Raw genomic sequence first — 21,564 nt, forward strand, 5'->3', positions numbered from 1 at the left:
ATTCAGATGCTAACAATATAAAACATGGATATATCACATTCACAAATAAAAAATTATTTCCCAATTACATGTTGTTTGTCTGTACAAAATTGTCATCCCTTTTACTCTGCCCCTTCCAGGTAATCCACACAAAAACGTATGCAGAATTTTATATTCCAAGTCATAATGCATATGGAGCATTGAAACAAAAAGTAGTTTAAAGAAGAAAAACTAAGTAGTAAAACAAATGATCCAATATACAGAATGATATGTCAGAGGAAGAAAGAACACATCTCAAAAATACATGGAAAAATACATATATGCATTTATTATATTTTTAAAATAAATATCTTCATAAAAATTGTAGAAGCTGTATCTGCTATTGTCACTACACTTCAGCACAATATCAGCAGTAATTAGACAAACAATAATAATCAATTTTTAACTGCTGCAATTTTTTTCAATTCACAGTGCAATGTGCAAAAGACATGGTTCATTAATCTGAGACACAGCTTTACTAGCTGGACAGGTTAACAGTTATTAATTGCTCTTTTCTACTGAAGTTCCAATTAAAATCACGATGCTCTGAAAGGATCTCCCATCTCTTTTTATTAATTTGCAGCACCTAAAATTACCAAGCAAGGGGAAAGTTACATTTAAACTGTTGGAAGCTCTCACTGACACAACATCTTTATTACCTGAACAGATTGTTTGGGTAGAAAACTAAGACTTAGGATGCTGCAGTTATAATTAGATGTCACTGTCCTCTCAATTACCTGTTATAATACAGAGTACTTGGAAGATGCAGCGGTAACACAAACAAAACTCAAAGTGGAACAAAACCCACCTACATACACACATCTTCATTTATACACCACTCTTTCAAATTGTGTATTTTTTAACAAGTGAGGTAGCAAAGGTTCACTTGGGTTTCAGTTTGATTTTTTAAATTCTGTACTTAATATTTAATCATGCTCCTACATTTCCCGTCACAAAGATCTGGGGACAGCATTCAAAGGAATTCTGTGGCAAAACTCTGTCTGAAGAGGTTTTGGCTTTTGCTGATGAATCCTCAAGGTGCTGTGTTAAGGCTGTAAAAGAGATGGAGGACACAGCCAGTTTAATGGCTGCTGCATGGGGATGATGAAAAGAAATACATCTTTCCTTTCCAGCTCAAACACTGTCCTTGTCCAAGGCATGACACTATTGTTATACTGAACAAACAGGACTGGGAAAAGGATTAAGCTGCATAAAACTTCAAAAAGCTATAAATGCATACATGGTGATATCACAAATGACAGGCTATTGCTTTAAAGGTCTTAGAAGGTGAAAAACATACTGCAATGGAATTTAACAAACTATTCCTGGCATCCAGGGACATATATAGGAACAATACAAAATTAAATACTTGCTCTGCATCATGGCAAGACCTTAAGACTTTGATGTAGTTACTAATAGAGGAACGAGAACATGAAGTGCATTTATTTGTGGAAAGAATCTGATATGAATATCTAAGATCTCTTTAAAGACATTTTTATTAATCACTTTCCAAACTAAAACCGTCTTTCTCAATTTTAAATTTTCAGAATTTTGACCTTTTGATATCTAACAAAATTATTTATAAGGAAAGGAGATTTTCCCTTTTGTATTTCCTGAATGCCCTATGGGATGCAGGAAGAAAAGCAGCAGGGAAGGGTAAGAAACTTTAACCACAACAAAACTGATTCATGAAGGTTCATGAATATTGGCTTTTAGAAGTAAAAGAATAAAGTTGTTATTCCTTAGCACAACTATTTTAAGAAGAAACCACTGGAAGGAAGTAAGGTAGGTTCCAACAGTCCTAGGCCTTCAATTTGGAGCAGTAATAAATGTCCATACTATTTTTGCCCTATATGTGGCCATGAGGAGTTCTTGGAACACTTCAGCTGACCCTCTTCATTCTGAGGTAAGGAAACAACCCAAACCCCCAAAACACAACCACAACATGATCTAACATGTCCCACATGTTCTAACGTTTTGAGGGAGCTGGGTCTGTTCAGCCTCAGGAAGAAACAACTGAGAGGGGACCTGTCAATGTCTATAAATATCTGAGGAGGGTGTAACAGGATGGACAAGGCTCTGCTCCGTGGTGCCCAGCAACAGGACAAGAGGAGACAGGCAAAAATGGATGCACAGGAATTTCCACCTCAATATGAGGAAGAACTTCTTTCCTGTACAGTGACCATGCACTGGAGCAGGGTGCCCAGAGAGGGTGTGGAATCTCCCTCACTGGAGATATTCCAGAGCTGTCTGGACACATCCTGTGCAAGGTGCTCTAGGACAGCCCTGCTAGGGCAGGGAGGCTGGACCAGATAATCCATTGTGGTCGCTTCCAACCCTACCCATTCTGTAATTCTGTGATTCCCTGCTGGATATTATTCCCCAAAGCTGTCTGTGACAGAGCCACATTTGGATTTCCTGTGTGCTTTATTCCAAAGCCACAAAATGGTCACCTTGTCTAGAGAACTCATGTTTTGTAAAAAAGCTCAGCAGCATTGCCTGGAGATGGATAAAATGGTATGTACACACAAAAGAAAAAGGAAAGTGAAGAAATGTATGACCAGCACTGGGGATCACAGTAGAAGTGCAAAGAGCAGCAACTTCTAAACTGAGAGCCACAACACACACCAACAAAGGGAATAAAGTGTTGAACACATCAGAGATACCTTAAACTGGCAGAACTCAAGAGTTTCCAAGCATTCATGTATAAAGCTGAATCACAATTCAGCTTGTTGCCTCCTACTTTGACTAGAAATCTAGGCACTGGCCTCTGGACAACCACAGCAGTTGAGGAAAAAACTCTGGAGACGTCTTCCCCCTACTCTCTCCAAACCAAAAAGCACTTTGGTTTAATCCTGAAGTCCCTGCGCAGCAAAATTTTTAACGTTGTGGTCCTAAATGTGGTATTAAGCTTATCAAGAACTGAATGTTTTGTCCTGTACATTTTCATGCTTGCTGCCTGCTCATCGTCTACACAGTTTTATCAAAGAGAAGTAATTTGTTACACATCAGCAGTTTTTAAAAATGGAATTTTTCACAATAGGGTATTTGGACAATTAAACATAAGCCAGATATACTGCCAGTTCCCTGCACTAGATTTTAGCAACTTTTAATACAGATTGAGTGCATATTTTATTGCCAGGTCTTGCTTACCACTGCTAAGAAATTCACAATGTTCAATCTAATTAAAAATGAAATTGAACTACAATTCCCTAGAAACAAGGGCTGATTGGACTCAACAAGCTTTACTTAATTTATTTCAGAAAAAAAATAATTGAATTGCTTACAGTCCAGAAAAAATGCTTCATTATTTGATGAGTATATAATACAAAGCCTTTCACATTGCTATTGCATTCCTACATCTTCAGGAAATACTACTCACTTCTAAATAAGCATGTAGAGGAGCACTGTATGTATAAGTATCATTAAATATTCAGTAAACATTAAAAAGGAAAAAAAAAACCACCAAGCTGGATGAATGTCCAGATGAGTAACCTCCAAAAAGCCAACAGCATTTCCCTGTTCATACTGAAACTGTTGTTTCTGATTATGTTTATGGTTATTTCAGTCTATGTTTGGACTCTATTACAGAGAGAACAGAGCTGAACATCCATCATACAAAAAACAATTACACAAAGATATAATTATAATCTTGCTAAATCATCAGGAATAAACTGATTAGACCCTTAGTTGTATTTTATGCATTCTACTCAACTTTTAATCCAAAATTCACTGAACAGCCAACACAGTCACAGGCCTCAGTCAAATCTGCCAACGTCCCCTTGCCTTTTTTTTATTTATTTATGTATTACTAATTTGTTTTCCTGCCACTGGAAAAATGAGTTAAGATAGCCAGTCCTATTTTCAAACACTATCCTCAGCACAGGACACTCCTCATACAAAAAGCTCTGCTGTCACCTCACTCCTCTAACCTTGTGCAGGGCACAAAAACCACAGAAGGTTTTCTCAGGAGAGGCAGCTGCAGTTTCACTGTGCCAGCAGACATACTGTTACCACAACCATTTAGGGCACCTGGTCCAAACTTCAGGGGGGTTTCAGATCTCTGCAGTCCTTTTCTTCTTTCCATTCTTGAACCAAGGTCCCATCCAGGAGACACCTCAACCACAGCAGCACAGACTGGTTTGGGCTGAAAGGACCTTAAAGATCATCTGGTTCCAAATCCCCTGTCCACCCTCCTAGACCAGGTTGCACCAAGCCCCATCCAACCTGGCCTTGAACACTTCCAGGGATGGAGCAGCTCCTCTGGGAAACCCATGCCAGGGCCTCACCACCCTCATAGTGAAGAATTTCTTCATAATATCTAATCGAATTCTGCCTTTTGTCAGTTTAAAGCCATTCCCCCTGACCTTTCACTCCATGCCCTTGGCAAAAGTCCCTCTCTGCTTCTCTTGAAGCCCCATTTAGGTACTGAAAAGGGCTCTAAGGACTTCCTGGAACCCTCTCTTCTCCAGGCTGAACAACCCAAGCTCTCTCAGTTTGGTTGCACTCCACATTACCTGGCTGCACTTCTGATCTCTTCCAAGCACTGTTGAACCACCCCAAGGTGTGCACTCAGACCACTGTCTCCTTTGCACTTACCCATACTGGGTTTCCACAAGCAAGGCAAGTGTGAAACCAAAACCTTCCCCCTGCAGCCTCCAGCCCCACCGAGTGCTGTGGCACCAACCTGCAGCAAAGAGGGGTTCCTTCACTCCAAAAGAGCGGCACTCACCCTGCAAATTTGCCATGAGTGATCACATTCACGGCTGGTAATGCTTTGTATCACTAAACAGTGCCACAAATAAAGTGTATTCAAGGGACTTCACCTGTCCTTACAGGAAGAGCTATTAAACAGATGTGTCAATTCAAAGCTATCAGTGGTCACAGATACATTTGACTGAAGCTGAAAATCTCATACTCACCATCAGATAAATCTCAGTTTTGGCATACTTGCCTCCGATCAAGTAACTAAGTTTTCCTCATACTTGTTTCTTGTTAAATTCAAGGCTGTACTTACAACAAAAACTGCTGGCAGCATCATACTAGCCCCAGGGGAAATAAAAATAAATCTAAGTACAGTGTGAGTACACATCAGGTAGGCCTACACAAGGTAGACATTAGACATTTAATCACCCCAGACCACCAATCAAAGCCAAAGTACATGCAAAAAATGGAGACAACAATGTGGAAAAACCCCATCTATGCAACTTCTAAAATTACCTGTAAAATAATCAGTAAGACTAAGGGAATACATAATCAGAGATCAAGGGAAGTGCCTATTTCCATAAACTCCCTTCACTGTGCAGCACATGCAATGTACACTCATAATCTTTTGATTCTCTCTACAGTCTTTTTTTAACTAAAATGTAGCCCATTTTTGGGATATCCTTGGGGTACTGACAATGAAAGTTAGTAGTGCTGAAAAGCAAACAGCCCAAACCATCCTTCTATCTCCAAGATAAAAGCAGAACTATGCCTTTTCTGGTTCCATGAGGGTAGATGTTACAAGGTACCCATCAAGGCATCAGCAGATATTCTCAAAACCCACATAACAATCAGCCACAGATTTTTAATTAAGGCTCATTTGCCACCCCAAGTAATTGCACATTAGGACAACTGTTAGATTGTTAAAATACAGCTGCCTTCATTGGACTTCTGCAAACCCAATGCCTTTTCACTCATTTATTATCCAATTATTCCTACTAGAAGATTTTAGTATTTTTTTAAATACAAAAGAACCCAAACCATATTCTCTGCTCCACTCTTTCCTGGACTATTACACTGCATCCATGCTTTTAAAATAATGCCTTGAATGTAATATAACAGTTTCTTTTGAGACTGTGTAACACTGTTATGCATTTTTAAATTTACATTTGGCTTAATTTTATGTTTCTAAGTGGAACATATAATGATATAGAGTGTGCTATATGTAAGCCTCGGGCATATCTATATATCAACTAGGAAAACTGCATTTTATTAATTGGTTAATGAATATTTTAGTTTCACTTATGGAAAAGAGCAGTGTTTAACTACTTGGTTAGCATGCCTTTAAGTAAATCAATACTCAGAAAGAACTTATTTATCTTCCTGATTAGAAAAACAGTCACAAACCAGGAATGATAAAAGAAATTATCATAAAGAATATGCCACAGTGCATAATGTCATTTCAAGAACTCTAAATATTAAAGAAGTTATTACAAACCTTAGCAATAAAAGTTCTTCATAAATTTTCAGTACTGATTTCCATTCCTAAGCTCCCCTAGAAATTCCGAAATTAAAAATCAGGCTAGTTTTAATTTTGTTTCATGACTGACATTTCAGCAACTAGAATTTTTTCCACAAGAACTTAATCATGAACTGTGCTACGCAGAACATACCATGAATGCATCTTTCATACTGAACACCAAGGTTTACAGCAGACTATGTAATATACTGAAGTACCACTTTAACTCTGGTACAGCAAAACTGCAGGCAATCCACACGAAAGATACAACAGCTGAAAAAGCCAATATGTGCAGCTTTTGTGTCTTCCTAGGTCCTTTCTTTTTCACTGCTTTCCACTCAGCACATCAGTAAAACAGAGCTCAGCCTCCTCCTGCAACCTACTAAATAGCCCATTTCACCAAAATGAAATAGTAGAAAGAGCTACATGAAGGAGGTCCAAGGTTGAAGTACTTGATGAGAACAGGGAAGGCAGCTGTATTAGTTTGGCAGTCACAAAGCACTACAAAGTCATTCATTCACCAGCAGTTGAAAAAAAAAAAAAAAGAAAGAGAAGCCAAACCAACAACCCCCAGCTCTTCTTCAATAACACCAGTATACAATTAGTTCCAGAACATCAATCCAAAATTATGTCCTTGCCTTGACTTAAAAAGTAGAGTGAAAAATATAAAACGTGAAGAATATGTCTCACTCGCTGAAATAAAGATTTTTTTTGCAGTGATTAGGAAAGGAAGACCCCAGTACCAAGACAAGGTCATACAAAGGTTGGTTAAGAAAGATGAGGTCGTAACACTATCGCTCTGCCACTCTTCTCCTCAACTAGGTCATTGACAGCAGCCACAGTAAAGCGATTTTTGTCTTGCTCTGACAATTCCTTGGGCAAGGAAAGGAAAAACCAAAAGAAAATATCCTTTGAAACCTTTTATGTTAAAAACAAATACAGTTCCCTCTAATGGGCCCACTGAAAAGATTTAGCGCCACTTACAGCTCCTACAACTCCACTGAGCTGACTCCTAAATGACAAACACAGAAGACTGCAGTTAGAAGATAAATGAAAAAGAAACACAATAAAACTCATGATCAATCAATTTCTGTTACACCACTGTTTTCTCTTGAGACAGAACTTTCAGGAAAAGTCTTTAAAGAACACACAACTTTCCTCTGGAAAAAAACCAAAACCCACAACACAAAGCCAAACAAACACCAAACCAAAAAACCATGAACTAAAAACCTAAATAAAAGCTCAACCCAACACAGTGCTATGCTGGAGGGCCATGCAATGAATGAATGGTCTGACACAGAATGAAGATGACATTCATATTCCCTGGTGTTTAGCCCAGGATAGGAATCTACAGAAAATCAGGGAATATTTCCAAGTTCAGAAAAGCATTTTCCCTTGTAACATCTTTGCAAATGAGATGGAGTGGGAAAAAAAAAAAAAAAACATGAACAGAAATTTCTGTTCTCACCCATTGATTTCTTCTCTCTGGCAATGATGACTAATCGTTGTACTTACTATTGCTTGTAACTGGTCAAAAAAGCGAAAAGCAAGTCAGTTCAGGGTTACACAGCAAGCTTGCTCTTGCATCACTTATTAATGAAAAATGCAACTTCACCCATTCCATTTAGAAAATTGGTAGTTGCTGAAATCATCATGCCTAAGCCTGTATTTAATTGCACCAGCTTTATATGAGCCCTCAATTTCAATAAACTTAAACTGGTAAAAAGTCAGGTTTTGTGACCTTGTATTTGTTGGTCTCTCAAGCAGCAAGTGATGGGACGAGAGGAAACTGCCTCAAGTTGCATCTGGGGAGACTCAGACTGGATATTAGGAAAAATTTCTTCACAAAAAGGGTTATCAAGCACTGGAAGAGGCTGCCCAGGGCAGTGGGGGAGTCACCATCCCTGGTAGTGTTTAGAGGATGTGTAGATGTGGCACTTCAGGTCATGGCTTGGTGCTCTTTTCAGTGCTGGGGGAACAATCTTACAGGTCTTTTTCCACTAAATGATTCTACGATTCTATGTGTATGAACCTAATTCTCTCAGGAGATTAAAAATATTTAATATATACATACAGGTTATAGTGTTATGATTCTTTTTGATAGTAAATGCTAAAGAATAACCCTAAAAAAGACAAAGTACATAAATAATAGCAGAAGAAATCCTAGAATTTTTGAAGAATTATATAAGTAGACACAAGTTAGACCAACAGAGAAGCAAATTAATTAATATTATCTTTTCAACGGAGCCTATATGCCAATAGGAGACACCATATAGCCAAATCATTCTGCTAAAGTACATAAAGCAGGATGACAGAGGTTTTAAAATCTAATTTCCTTTTTTGAGTTTTCACCAGCATTTACTAAACCATCCTTTCAGACAAGATATCTGAAGGGAATGATCTGTTCACATGACATTCCATGAAGATACCGAGTTAAGAAGGCAGCTCTGACAGTAAAAGCCTCCTCTAACACTGCTCATCTCTTTGCATCTCTTAAGGTAATCTTTGAATATTAGAAAATAACTTAGTACTTTGAAGCCCATCTTAGAAGCAATTATATTAATTTAATCTCAGAGTCACTGATGTTGAGTTCTGGGCTTGCCATTTAAGATATTTTCTGGAACAAAATAACTGCAAATTTCTAGAAGACACTCTGTTTTGGAGGAGTATTGGGTTTTGCATTTTGCTTTTTCTCCCCCCTCTTCTCTCTTGGGGTGTAATTAGAGAATAGGGTTTTAGCATTGTTAAAAGAAAATCTTTATTCTTAGTATCTATAAACATATTCAGAGGCAAACCAAATCATCACGTAACACACCTTGACCATGAGATACTGACTAGCTTAATTCAGAAAAAAAGCCTAAAATTTGTTTGGGTGTTATTTAAGGAGAACAAATTCACTAAGAACTCATTCTTATTATACTGTCTATTAATATTGAGGCCAGGAGAAAAAAAAATCTCTTTCTAATATCCTTAAAGGGGTGCATTTGGCATGCAAACTGGTACCATCAGAATTGCATCAGTGACTTTGGGCTGTTCATATTTAGACTGAAGGTGGAATATTTTGTGTAAGTTGTTATATCCTTTTTTTTTTTTTTCTTCCCATAATGGAAGAGCATTAGCAGAGTTTTAAATACATTCTCTCCCAAACATGAAATTCTATATCAAGAAATCATAAGTATGTACACGGTGGAACTCATCACCACAAGATATTGCAGGGGTAAGTACAAACAGACCCAGAACTGGAATACACCAATTCATGGAATACTCATTATTATAATCAAATCAGCACAGACATATTCTCCACTTCAGGGAGTCACAACACCTATGACTGCCATTTTTGGGAAAGGCACACCAGGGGAAAAAAAATTACTTCATACTCGCTTTGTAACCCATCCTCTTTGCCTAAGCACGAGCCGTGTCAAGTAAGGATATCAGGCTGACAGAGGACATTTCTTATGTTATGTTCTCACAGTAACAGGAGGAGAGATTTTTTTCTGTTCAGTAAGAACTTCTTGACAGAAGACTAAGCAGCCAATCATTCTGGGTGAGTGACTGTCTGTGCATTTCACCATGAGGGCTCATGGTAGAAGTATTTCAACAATAACAGCGCTATGTGATGGCCACGACCTTATCCTCATGTGAGAGTTTTACCTGAATAAACACCAGCCACAGCTTCTTTTGCTGAAGGGCAATTGTTCCTGTAAAACACACTAAGCAACACAGTTAAATATGTTCTTTATATTAAATAAAGTGAGTTTTAATGTGCTTAAAGATGAGATAGTGTTCCTATATTCTTCTGGAGCAAGAGCAGAATGTTAGAAATCTCGCTGTAGCAAGCTTATTTTTTTTACTGAGAAATAAATGTTGTCATATTAACAATCAAGCTAATTTTTTTCACTTAAATAGGACTTTTTCCCAAAATTAAATAATGTACTGTAAAGTGTTATTCTGATTGCTTGGTGAACAGAAACAGGGAGAAATAGGCAATTTAAGCTACTCTTTGCCTGTTGCCACTGCTGTCACCAAAGTATTGAACAATTCTGCACTGTTGGCAGGTCAGAAGCAAATCTCATTTTCTGAATTTTCTGTATGCCCTGAAATGACTACACCTTCAAAGAAAATAAAGCAAGTTGAGTGACAATGTCAGATTTTGTCCTTGCAACTTTCAGTTAATCTGTATGGTGCTCACATCAAAATTCATCGCAGTCAAGTCAACTTGCAAACAATATAAATCAATAAATTAGAATTTAAATTAAGAATTCATTAAAAAAAAGTTGTAACACTCATTTTACACTTCCAAAAAGTTCAAGTTTTCCAGAAAGAAAGTAAATGCAAAAAATGAAAATGAAAACAAAAGGCATTTGGAAACAGGTTATATTGTATGTACAAATTCACAACAAAATAAATTTGTGTATGAGAGTTTTAGATGCATTTTTTTCAATACTAAAATCTTAACCTTTCCTAAATAGCTATTTTCTGATGAATTGCATTACGCTCAAAAGGAACAAAATGCAAATCAAATACTCTGCAGTGAAAATTTCTGTACTTTTATCACATCGTGTAACAAACTTCCAACCCCACTTTGGTTGATAGGGCAAAAGTCATCTTTTAAAGATGCTTCCCTTTATGCCAAGTGTGAAGAACCGTGCAAATGGGATACTTACACTCCTCTTAGATATTTCAAAACAAGAGAGATAAATACACAGTGCTTTGAATGGGACTGCTGCTACAGAGTGTTCCCAGGCAGGAAGGGGAAGTTGGGTCACAACCCTCCTTAATACACTCCAAATGTCTTCCCTGTATCTCATTTTTAAGGTGCCTGTGCAGCCCCTTTCCACGGAGACAACTTACACTGCCAGACACAAGGAGAGCCCATAAAACCTGCTTAAGCCTCCACATTTATCTGATCCTAGAAGCAGCAGATCCAGCCTAACACACATTTATGTGATCAACTGCAATGTCAGGAGGGAATTAAAAATTAAGATGGAACACATGGGTATTGACAGACAGTAATTTCTGCACACTCAGATGCTCCAGACTAATTAATTTCTAATCTGTCATAAAGATTTCTTAGACTGAGAATCCAAGAACAGCCTGAACCAGCAGATGTGGACTTGCCTTTTTTTCTTAGTCTCTATAATATGATAAACAGGAATGGGACATGGTCAGGTGGTTAAGTGGATTAAATGTTATCATATTTCCTCTGAGATTACAGTAGGAGGCCTGACTGAAATGAGTTGTCAGGTCAGTTCCCCAGTGGACATTTTATTTCATAAAACCATCCCACATAACTGAATACTGATATAAAAGGCCATATAGTCAGTTCCCACTCCCGGGAAAACCAAGATTGACTCAGAAGTGAAATATATGCTTCCATCTTATTGAAAGGGAGGTCTCTCTAGGTCACCTCAAGGTCACTTCTGAGGCTGTGTGGTAAGAGTTCTTATGATGTCTGCATAATAACTTACAGTGGAAAAACATAAATAACAGTTCAGCTGTCAGTGCAGGCACTCCTCCAACCTTCACAAAATGCAAACACTCTGTCCTCTCTCTAAAATATTACCTGTATCTAGAAATAACTGGGCTGCACTGACAAATCTCAGCCCATGCACGTGCTATAATTACTTACAATTACAAGGCTATCAGCTCAGGTGTGTGAAGGTTTGGGTTTGTTTGGTTGGTGGGTTTTTTATCTAAAGAACTGGATTTTTAGAGAAATCTAAAATGTATAAGTGATGTGAAATTTGAAAAAAAAATAGTGAAAAATGGTACTAGTTACTATATGACATCCTAAGCCAATCAAGGAAGGCAGCCTCAAACACTTAACTTAAGGTTCCAGTGGCTGTGATCATGCAACTTTTGTCCTCTCTCCCAGTGAACATAAGGAAGTTCAGGAATCTTTTTGTTTGCAACAACCTTGATTGAGTATATGTATCAAAAAGTATCCAAGTCAGTGCTTTTTAAAAAAAAAAAATCAAAACAATCAATCATGTTGAATGATCACGACTCCAGCTTCAAATACAGAGAATTAATTGCTCTCAGCAAATTACTTAGAATAAAATCAATATGAAAACCAAACAAACAAAAAAATCACAAAGAAAAACCCCCAAGACCAAACACAAGAACCAAACCCAATTAGAAACATAAGCATGTAGTAGAATAACATATAAATTAAAGGAAGCTGCCATTCACTTAGATCTGGAGAAAACAAGATAATTGTAACTTTGTTGCCCGTATTGTTGTTTGTGAATTATTCACTCAGACCTAAAGAGAAAATTAGAATGCCTGAGTTCTCATATTGAAATGCACAATCTTCTCCTGTTAAGAGAAAATATGTTCACTGTGGAAGAATTGCCTTCTGCACAGGAGGTTAGTTTAATGTTTTGGCAACTGAAACAAAACATTCTGAGTAGTTACTGCTGTACTTGCAAAGAGGGTGCCAGTTATATTTGTAATGATGGACTTGGTGTTTTTCTTTTCAAACTCATGCACAGGCATCAAGAGGCCCAAATGGCTAAAAGTGAAAATTTGACTTTGGTGTTCTTTGGCTTCTTCAGCATAACGCAAACAAAGAGAAAATTAAAAGATGTAATGCCAAAAGCCACCTCTTCCCTCTCCAGGGAAGACAAGCAGCTAAATATTTTAACCATCCACGCTCCGCAAAATCCAGCTACAGAAAATCCCAGATGAATGATCCAGATAACCCAGGGGAGAATAAGAAAAACCTTCCATAGGCTCTTGAATGTAAAGTATAAAACTCTAGTTCCCTGGATGCACAATGAAAAGGTTGGGTCTCAGCACTCTGCAAGGCCACATTTCTACTCAGAGTTCTGATCACGCAGCAAACTGCAGGTGTGTTTGAAAGGGCTGAGCTCAGATTTTTCACTCGTAAATCACAAGTGCTGCTTTTGTGAACAAATGCTCACAGATGAGTGTCCAAAGCAATGCAGAACCAGTGCAAATCAAACCAAAGTCTGGGTCTGGCCTAAAGTAGGACCAGCTACAGAGCTATTTCAATTCAGAGAATCCACCAGGTTACTGAACCATTTTTTTTTTCTTAACTGCGTTTTAACTTAGCTGCATTTTAAAGGACAGATGACTAAAAAGAGCTACAAGGCATGAAAATCATCCTTTAGTGAGTAATCTGTGACATTCTGGTTTGTCAAAAAACCCCTTTCATTCTAGGACAGAACCACTTCACTTCTATAATCTTCTAAATAAAGTTTTATATAAATACGTCGTTCAAGAATAATGACTTCTGATACCTTTCAAATCAGTTCACAGATATGTAAATAAACTGATTATTATAAAGTAAGTACTCTGAAATGAGGAGAAAAGACCTAAAACAGCATAAAATATCGGAGAATAGTCACAGGTTCTTTTTAATAAAATAATACACCAGTAACTAATACAGAACATACCATACAATTCAAACCCACTACTGAATGAGGGGAAGACTTAAAAAAAAAAACCCAAACAACTTGTTGCCTGAAGAAAGATGACCTTTTCCTCCACCCAGTTTTCCAAATAACACCAAATAAGCAGCATGTGCAGTGCTGGTCTGCACCTCTCCTTTCAGAGCTGTGTGAGTGGGCAGTTCTGAGGATCACCGGCACGGGTGGCATTGCTTTACCTGGTGCGGTGCCTGACACTTCCAAAGAACCAACAGTCAGGTGGACCTGTTCTGGCAGGATGAGATTTTATATATTCACTTCTCATCTCTACTCAAAGCTCCTGGATCTTCCATTTTCTTTTTCCCTTTCTCAGCTGTTTCTGAAATGAAACAGCATGTGCTGGAAACACATGAGCTGGAAAAAGGCCCAGATAATTTGTCTGTCAATGGCTCTTTTGTGAAATCCAAGCTCAACTAATGTAAAAGACCAGCTCAATTAGCAGCCTGGGTAGAAGAAAATGCCTATAATTCCCTACATAAGCAACAAAAAAAAGTGTCAAGACCACTTGCAGAAGTGTGACCAGGGCATCTGCAGGAAGAGTAAATTTTAAAGGTTTAGATTTCATTAAGGAAAGACCAACTAACTGGTAAGTCTTTCCCATCACCCTGCACACAAGTAGCAGATCAGCTGTGTGGATTTAGGGCTCCAAGGTACAAACTGAAGCAATGGATACCTTTGTTCAGCTCTTCTTGAGAACAACTACCTCAAAGCAAAGCCATTTCACTTGACTTTGCCCCATTTATCAGGACATAGCACTCAGACAGTAAATTGGATGACTGCATTTACTACTCACTTTTAAGGGCTTGATAAAATAGAAAATTGTGCTTGGGTTTCACACTTCTAAAATCTGACAAGAGCTTCAGAAGACCCCAGAATGAATTCTTTATGAATCAACCATTGTCCATGTTTGAATGGAAGCCACTTAGTGTCTCACTCAATTTAAGCCTATTGCACTAAAAGGAGACCTCCTATAACACTGGTCACCCCTTTCCCTCAGGAAATAGCAATTCATTATGGGGCTGATTGTTCAAAGGGTACATTCAATATCTGTAGTGAATGTGCAATTAAACACCCAATTGAGTATATGAATATTCAGAATTATTTTCCCAAGAGAAAATTAAGCGTTCAGGATTACTGAAGGTTACAGGACTATGTATCAAGTCAAATTGGTAAGAATTCAGCAGCAGGACTTCAGAAATTTCTGTATCTATCCAGAAGAGAAAGAGAGATTAGGAACTGCAGATGGGAACACCAGTAAACCTGCCAAACAGAAATGGTTTCTCAAAACATTCAGGAAAATTTTGTGGCATCAGAAATGCAGAACAATCGATACCTACTTTCGCTCATTAACTTACATATCCCCTCGTTTACTCTGCTAATAGCACATTTCTCCTTCCATGCAAACAAATCCAAGGGTTTGTAAGCAAAAAGGAAATGAGTAATAACCAGAAGTCCTTTTACTGATGCTACCAAAATGTTAATTACTTGAGAATATTGACAAGTTGTACTATAATTATGCTTCCTTCCAGACATCAATTGCTCTTTTCCTACCCCACCCCTTACATATTCTTCTTACTGCTTACAAGAGCAAATTACTTTCTCCCATTTACACTGTAAAAAGTAGAGTGAGAACTCCCTCTTTAATTTACTGCAGTGCACTTGACTAAGGGGATAAGAGAGCAAATTTTTGTCAACTATTTCATACTCATCTGGACAGATACAGATTGGATCTACAAGTGCACAGGCACTGTTTCACTTTTAGGTTGTACAGGTCACAGTACATCATCCTTCAAATGCTGGATGAAGTAGGAGGAAAACTGACGTGCTCAGCTAAAAATTATTCTGGGCAGTAACAATCTTCTAGGAACTGAACACTAGAGCTCAGTGTTGGTTCCAAACAGGAGCACAAAGCCACTGATTCTGGTTTTCCATTTCACTGCTTTTTTATTCATCAACTACAGATTTCTCAAGTTGGTATGATTTTTTGATTTTCTTTCCCAAAGTACCTCACACAGAGGGGAAGATGTATCATAGTTGGTACTTTTAACTTTTATTTATTTATTTTTAGCTGCACTTTAAACTTAGTTTTGCAAAAAAAAAACCCTTGAAATATGATTTCAGGATGAAACACTAAGTGATAAACCTGTGCAGACAGACTTGGTTTTTAACTCTGGTATGTGTCCTCAGTGGGCTGGGGATGCATTTCTTAGTTGATCCAACACAGAACAGCTTTATGATATTGAGGCAGGGTGTCTCCAGCTTCTCTAATTAACTATTATGGTCTGTTCCTTCTGTTCAAAGGGACAAAGCCCCACTGTTATCAGTCAAAGCAGAAGGAATATAATTGAGAAATATGTCTACCAATCTCTTATATTTCTCATATCACTCTCTTGTATTTCTCACTTTTAGATGAAGGAAGGCCAATGATCTTTCTTCAAAACAAACAGAATTTCTCAGTAGTCACTAAGAAGTAAAATATCTTGTATATCATTCCATGAATCAGGAAATCAGGAAGAGGTAAACAGTTGACTAAAATAATTATTCAAAACACAGGATTGATGAGTGTGTGAAACCTCAATTACATAAACAGCTTTTTGGTATAGAATCTTGTGCAGTAAGTTTTTTGAAGGTCCTTTGAAGAATTTTTTTTACATAGGAACTAGAGAAGAAGTGAAAAGGGACCATTTCTTAGACTGTATGATATCCAGAAGATTAAATAGGCTGTTTGAGGAAGGGGAAGGTTAATAACATGGGTACACTAAATCTAATCTTTGAGGGAAGAAAAAAAAAAAGACAAAGAATAAAACCAACTAACTTGAAGGAGAGAATCTCTGATAAACTGAGGAAAGACAAAGGATAAGGAAAAAGGACCACAAAACAACTAGGTAAGAACCAGCGTACTTTTTAGAAATATAATTTGGCTCATTAGCAAAATCTGCTTCAATAATTTGAATGAATCAACTTGAATTCAGTTTGGATTATCATGAGGAGTTCTCAGGATTTTTGGACTAAAGATGAAATTTTAAGAGGATTATAAATTAGAGGACACTTGAGGATGCTATTCCAGTGGATGTTACTGGAAGATCCCTTCAGATCCAGATCTCCAGATATAGTTTTAAATGATTCTGTATTTTTTACTTATACTACTTATATCTATGGCTTGAATTTTCAAGAAGGGTTTTAGGAAAGGATATAATATCATTAAAAGTCCCACAGCACTCACACAGGAAATGGGTATATGGAGAATTTAGGAGCCTAAGGAAAAAATTCCATCGCCCAAAAAAAGCCCACAAAAACCCACAACCAAACCCCCAGTGTCCTTATTAATGAAATGCACATAAAGTGTTTATGTTCCCTAAAAAATGTTTGGGTTTTTAAATACAGTTTTTCTATGTATATTTATATGTATATTTATACGCACACACTGTATATACACGTGTAAATAAATGCATATACACATATCTTTGTGTGTATTTATAAGGAGGGAGGAAGGGATGGAAGGAGAGTCCTAGTTAAATGAAGATTTACAATGTGAATTGTAATGTTCACAATTATATGTGTTAGCCATAAAAAGTACTAGAGAGAAAGAAACAAATAATGTAGAAATTAGAAAAGTGAAATTAGTTTTTCCAAAGTAAACTTATTTAAAACTAACACAGTTATTAAATTAAAGCCTTTTTTGCAAATTGCCTTTATTCTGGGAATCTTTAATATCTTCCATTTAGCAAATCCTTATCCGTAAGGGCCTGCCAATAACCTCTGCATAAACATCCAAGCATCCACATTCCTAAACTTTATGACAGTTAAAAAGCAATTTTATGAATATTTATGAAGGCTGTAAATTATTAAAATAAATATAGATATTTACATGGTAGAACAACATCTTCATTTAATGGATGTGGAAAAAATGTTAATATGTGAAACATTTTAAAGATGAAATGGTTTGGCCTTCAGGGCTTTTGTTACTCTATTAAAAGTTAATTTAGGACAAAAATGATGGCTTTTTCGTGAATTGCAACCCCTAAAGATTAAATCATGATTAAGACTCACAACGTTTTTCAAAAAATGAATCTGTTAATGGTATTTCCAGAGGCTGGATATTGAAACCACTGTGTAGTTCTCTCAGAAGAAACCAGAGGAGGTTTTTTCCATGTGCTCACAGTGGTGACATAGACCAGCTTTAGAGCAGAGGAGCTGGGTGATAATGAGGTGCCTTTGTCAATCCTTCTGTCACCACACATTTGGTATACTGATACAATATGCTCTCTAAAAACACGGGGGGCAACTCAAGGTGCTCTTTCTCAAGAAGATGTTCTACATCACATGAGTGATTTGCTTAATCACTGGGAATAAACTTCATCATCTTTCCCCACGTTTATAGATTGTCCTGGTTCAACGACATCCGTGGTCTGCCCTGACCTCCTGTGACTGGCTGCTCAACCTCACCAGTGATCCCAACAACCCGAGTTCCACTGACACATGACTTTTCCTTCTAGCCAGAACGCTAGGAACAGGTCACCTTCAATCTCAAGGTGTGAGAAAATACGGATTCTACTTCTTTTTATTATGGCAGTGCAGAAGTTGTGCTTCACTTCTGTTCTACATTTGTCTCATTTCAGCTCCCTCCTTAAGAAAGTTTTTCCTCCTCCTTAATCCAGTCCCCTCTTAATTCAGAAACAATCCTGCTCTTACACATTGTCTCACACCAAGTCACAAGATCCCTCTGGGAGTTGTCACAGCAGTTTAAATTTTTTCCTTCTGTCAGTTTTTCAGCACTGTGAATTGTTCTGGCTAATGAGACCAAAATGACTAGACCATGGGTATGCCAAGTGAACGTGTCACATGAGGACTCCCTGTGTGCTTCCCTGCTCAGACCGCTGGCTCGATTCACGTTCCCACAGGAAATTGTCCAAATTGTCCCTCCAGGTGCTGGGAGGAGTAAATTCCTAAACGTTTCAGTTGCATTTGAAAATGATTCTGCCTTTGCCACACTAAAACTGCTCCAGCCCTTTGAAGCATTTCTACCATTCTTTTCTTCCACATTTTATATTAACTTTATAAAAGAGTCTTGCTCCGAAACTGATCTTAGTGGTGCCTGAACAATGCTAAAACTCCTTTCCCAAACCTCTGCTCCACTTCTTATCACTGCAATGTAAACTATTTGGTTTGTTGTTTTGGTTTTTTGTGGGTTCCTTTCCCCCCCGCTAGAGTCACTGCTTTTGTTGATACTCTGATATCAAGGTAGGGTCCATGTTATTTCTCTTTATAGCTGTAACTTATGATGTGGTTGTAGTGACATATTGTTTGTTTGAAAAGATTTAAGGTTTAAAGGATTGAGACTGGCTCTGCCAATGCTCTGCCCATGTGCCCATGGTTGAGACTGCTGCTCCTCTTGCCCTGAACAGACACTAAGTTCTGTTTCAGTGGAACAGAAATACAACAGTCCCAATGAAATCTGGAAATCATATCCAATTACAAAAATTACCCCAGGTCAGACTTCTAAAAATCTTGTCCTCACAAAGAAGCTTAAATTTATGAACCTTACGAAACTTAAACAGAATTACTCATGTTAAAGACTAAACTGCATATTCTGACAGCACATTAAATTCAGGTTTTTCTGCATACTCCAAATTCCCTGTATATTCCATTATAATAGCCTAAGATGGTCTCCATCTGAAAGACAAAGTAGAAGCTCCAAATTATTTTCAATCTTAATCCTTCCCCAAATTTTGTACCCTATCCAATCTCCATATACTAAACCTCTACAGCAAAAACATTGTCATTAATACCATTATTTTTCCAAATATTCAAATTTCCATCACTTGGGCTTATGTCTATAAATTATCCCCTTGCACACGAAGCTCTTTTCTACCAGCATATCCTTTCTGTTAATGTGATATAAAGACTAAAGAAATGTTGTTAAGTTTTCATGGTGATTTTTCTGCCAGCAGCAGTTTATTATTTCTTTCAGGTCTTTTTCAATGGACTCAGTATGGAGAGAACAAACAGTAGTCAAGATAAAAAAAAAAAAAGTAAATTAAATACACAAAAGGGGGAAATAGAAAAAAACACATAAAGAACAGCAGTTGTTGATGGCAGTAAAAAGAGACAAAGAGAGAATAAGTATACCCACGCAAGGGAAAATGCAAGCTGAAAAATAGAGACATGATTAGAAACTCTGTTATGAAGATTAAACCTTGGTGCAGGGTCTATAAAAATAAAACCCAAATCCAGAGCGAGATATTTGTGTATTATGAAGTAGTAATAATGAGAAATTAAAGAACATTAAAACATGAAAAATACAAGTTAAATACAGAAATTAGAAAGAAAAGCAGTAAATATATACGTATATATAGCCACAGCTCTCCTATGAACTAGTGTTCTGTTTTAATGTGATGTAAAACCAAGCACATGGAAGACAGAGATAAGGAAAATATAGGGAGAGGAAAGTATCTGCTGAAACAGAACTGTGAGACTCAATAAGTGCAGAAACATAAACATCAGGGGGGAGAAAAGATACAAGAAGTGGATTTAGTGGTGAGATACTGGGCCTGTTTAAACCAGCAGGACTTGCTGTTTAAGGCCATCTTTCACTCCAAATATTCCTGATGAAAGGAGAATATATTTCTGATCATATTTCTACATATTCTCTTATGACCAAAGAAAAACTTACAATTATTTCACTGCCAAAGATAGACAACTTATATTCTAAAAAAGGTTATTTACAGCCTCAAAAAAAAGGGGGGAGGGGGCAAACTTCCTACCTGCATGAGGAGAACACAGAAAGTAGGTTTGGGGAGTGTATTTTTAGCTCAGATCCTGAGTGTGTATCCGAAGTCAGCCTCCTGACCACACCACACTTTGGTTCACGGTGTATAACACACTCTGGACGTGCAAAATGGATTCTTCTGGAGCAGCAGATGAGCACCAGAAATGCAGCTGATGCACCTCAGCCAGCAAATAGCGCATATTTGGGGACCAGGCTACAGCCAACCCATGCAAAAAGCTCCTGAGATGTGCCTTGTTCTCAGCACCACTTGCTTTCCCCTCCTCCTTCAGGCTGTACAGTTTCCTAATTCAGACATAGTGCGTCCTCACAGGAACAAAAACTGGTAAAAAAAATCCATCTCAAGAGACAGTGCTGTTACAGTAAACTTTACATCTTTACCAAATTCCTACTTTATGAGCCCTGATTGCTATTTCATTGTTTTTGTCAGCGGTGAAATGCAGGATCAGATCTATTGGTGCAAACGATGCGCAGCAGCCGAGTTCCAGCAATGACAACTGACCTTTCACGGGCGTAATTAAATTGCATCTAAATAATTTAAATAAACAGCTGAAGCTACTCAGTTGAAAATGGCATTTTTATTGAGACAAATCTTATTCCTATAGAAAAAACAGTAAGCAGTTGTTTTCTGAACCTGTGTTGTAGTGCCAACTGTACTTTCTATGGCCAACAGGGCAGATCCTGATTCTCTTAATTGCAAGATCTGGAATCACTGCTCTTTTAAAATTGCATTTGTTAATTTGGTAATGAATTGTTTAAGTATTTATCGGTCCAGTGTATTTTCTGAAAGTGAAACCAGCATTTTTGCTTATAAAATATTTGCAGCAGAAGGCAGTTACTGGGCATTTAGAGTTTGAATGTGGTTTATATGTTGAGTCTATTATGTTTAATGTGCAAATGGATTAGTGAGCTCCTGCTCTGTGCTCTCTGCCAGCACTGGAGTTGGAGGAGAAGATGGACACACATACCCACGTGCAGCCCTCCCCACACATAATCTCAACCAAAGAAGGGGAAAGGAGGGAGTGGAAAGAAGAACATGGTGGCAAAGGCAAATTCTCCACACAGCAAGGCTGCATAATGCC

The 21,564-nt window shown here is 37.6% G+C and overlaps 1 protein-coding gene across 7 annotated transcripts in view; it reads right to left on the bottom strand.

Annotated features, from left to right (window-relative positions):
- NAALADL2 (N-acetylated alpha-linked acidic dipeptidase like 2) overlaps positions 1-21,564 on the bottom strand; it is a 434,035-nt gene that overhangs the window by 150,120 nt on the left and 262,351 nt on the right. The window lies entirely within an intron of this gene.

This window comes from Myiozetetes cayanensis, unplaced genomic scaffold (assembly GCF_022539395.1).
Source record: "Myiozetetes cayanensis isolate MyiCay16 unplaced genomic scaffold, myiCay2020 scf13, whole genome shotgun sequence".
In the NCBI taxonomy this organism is placed as follows: Eukaryota; Metazoa; Chordata; class Aves; order Passeriformes; family Tyrannidae; genus Myiozetetes; species Myiozetetes cayanensis.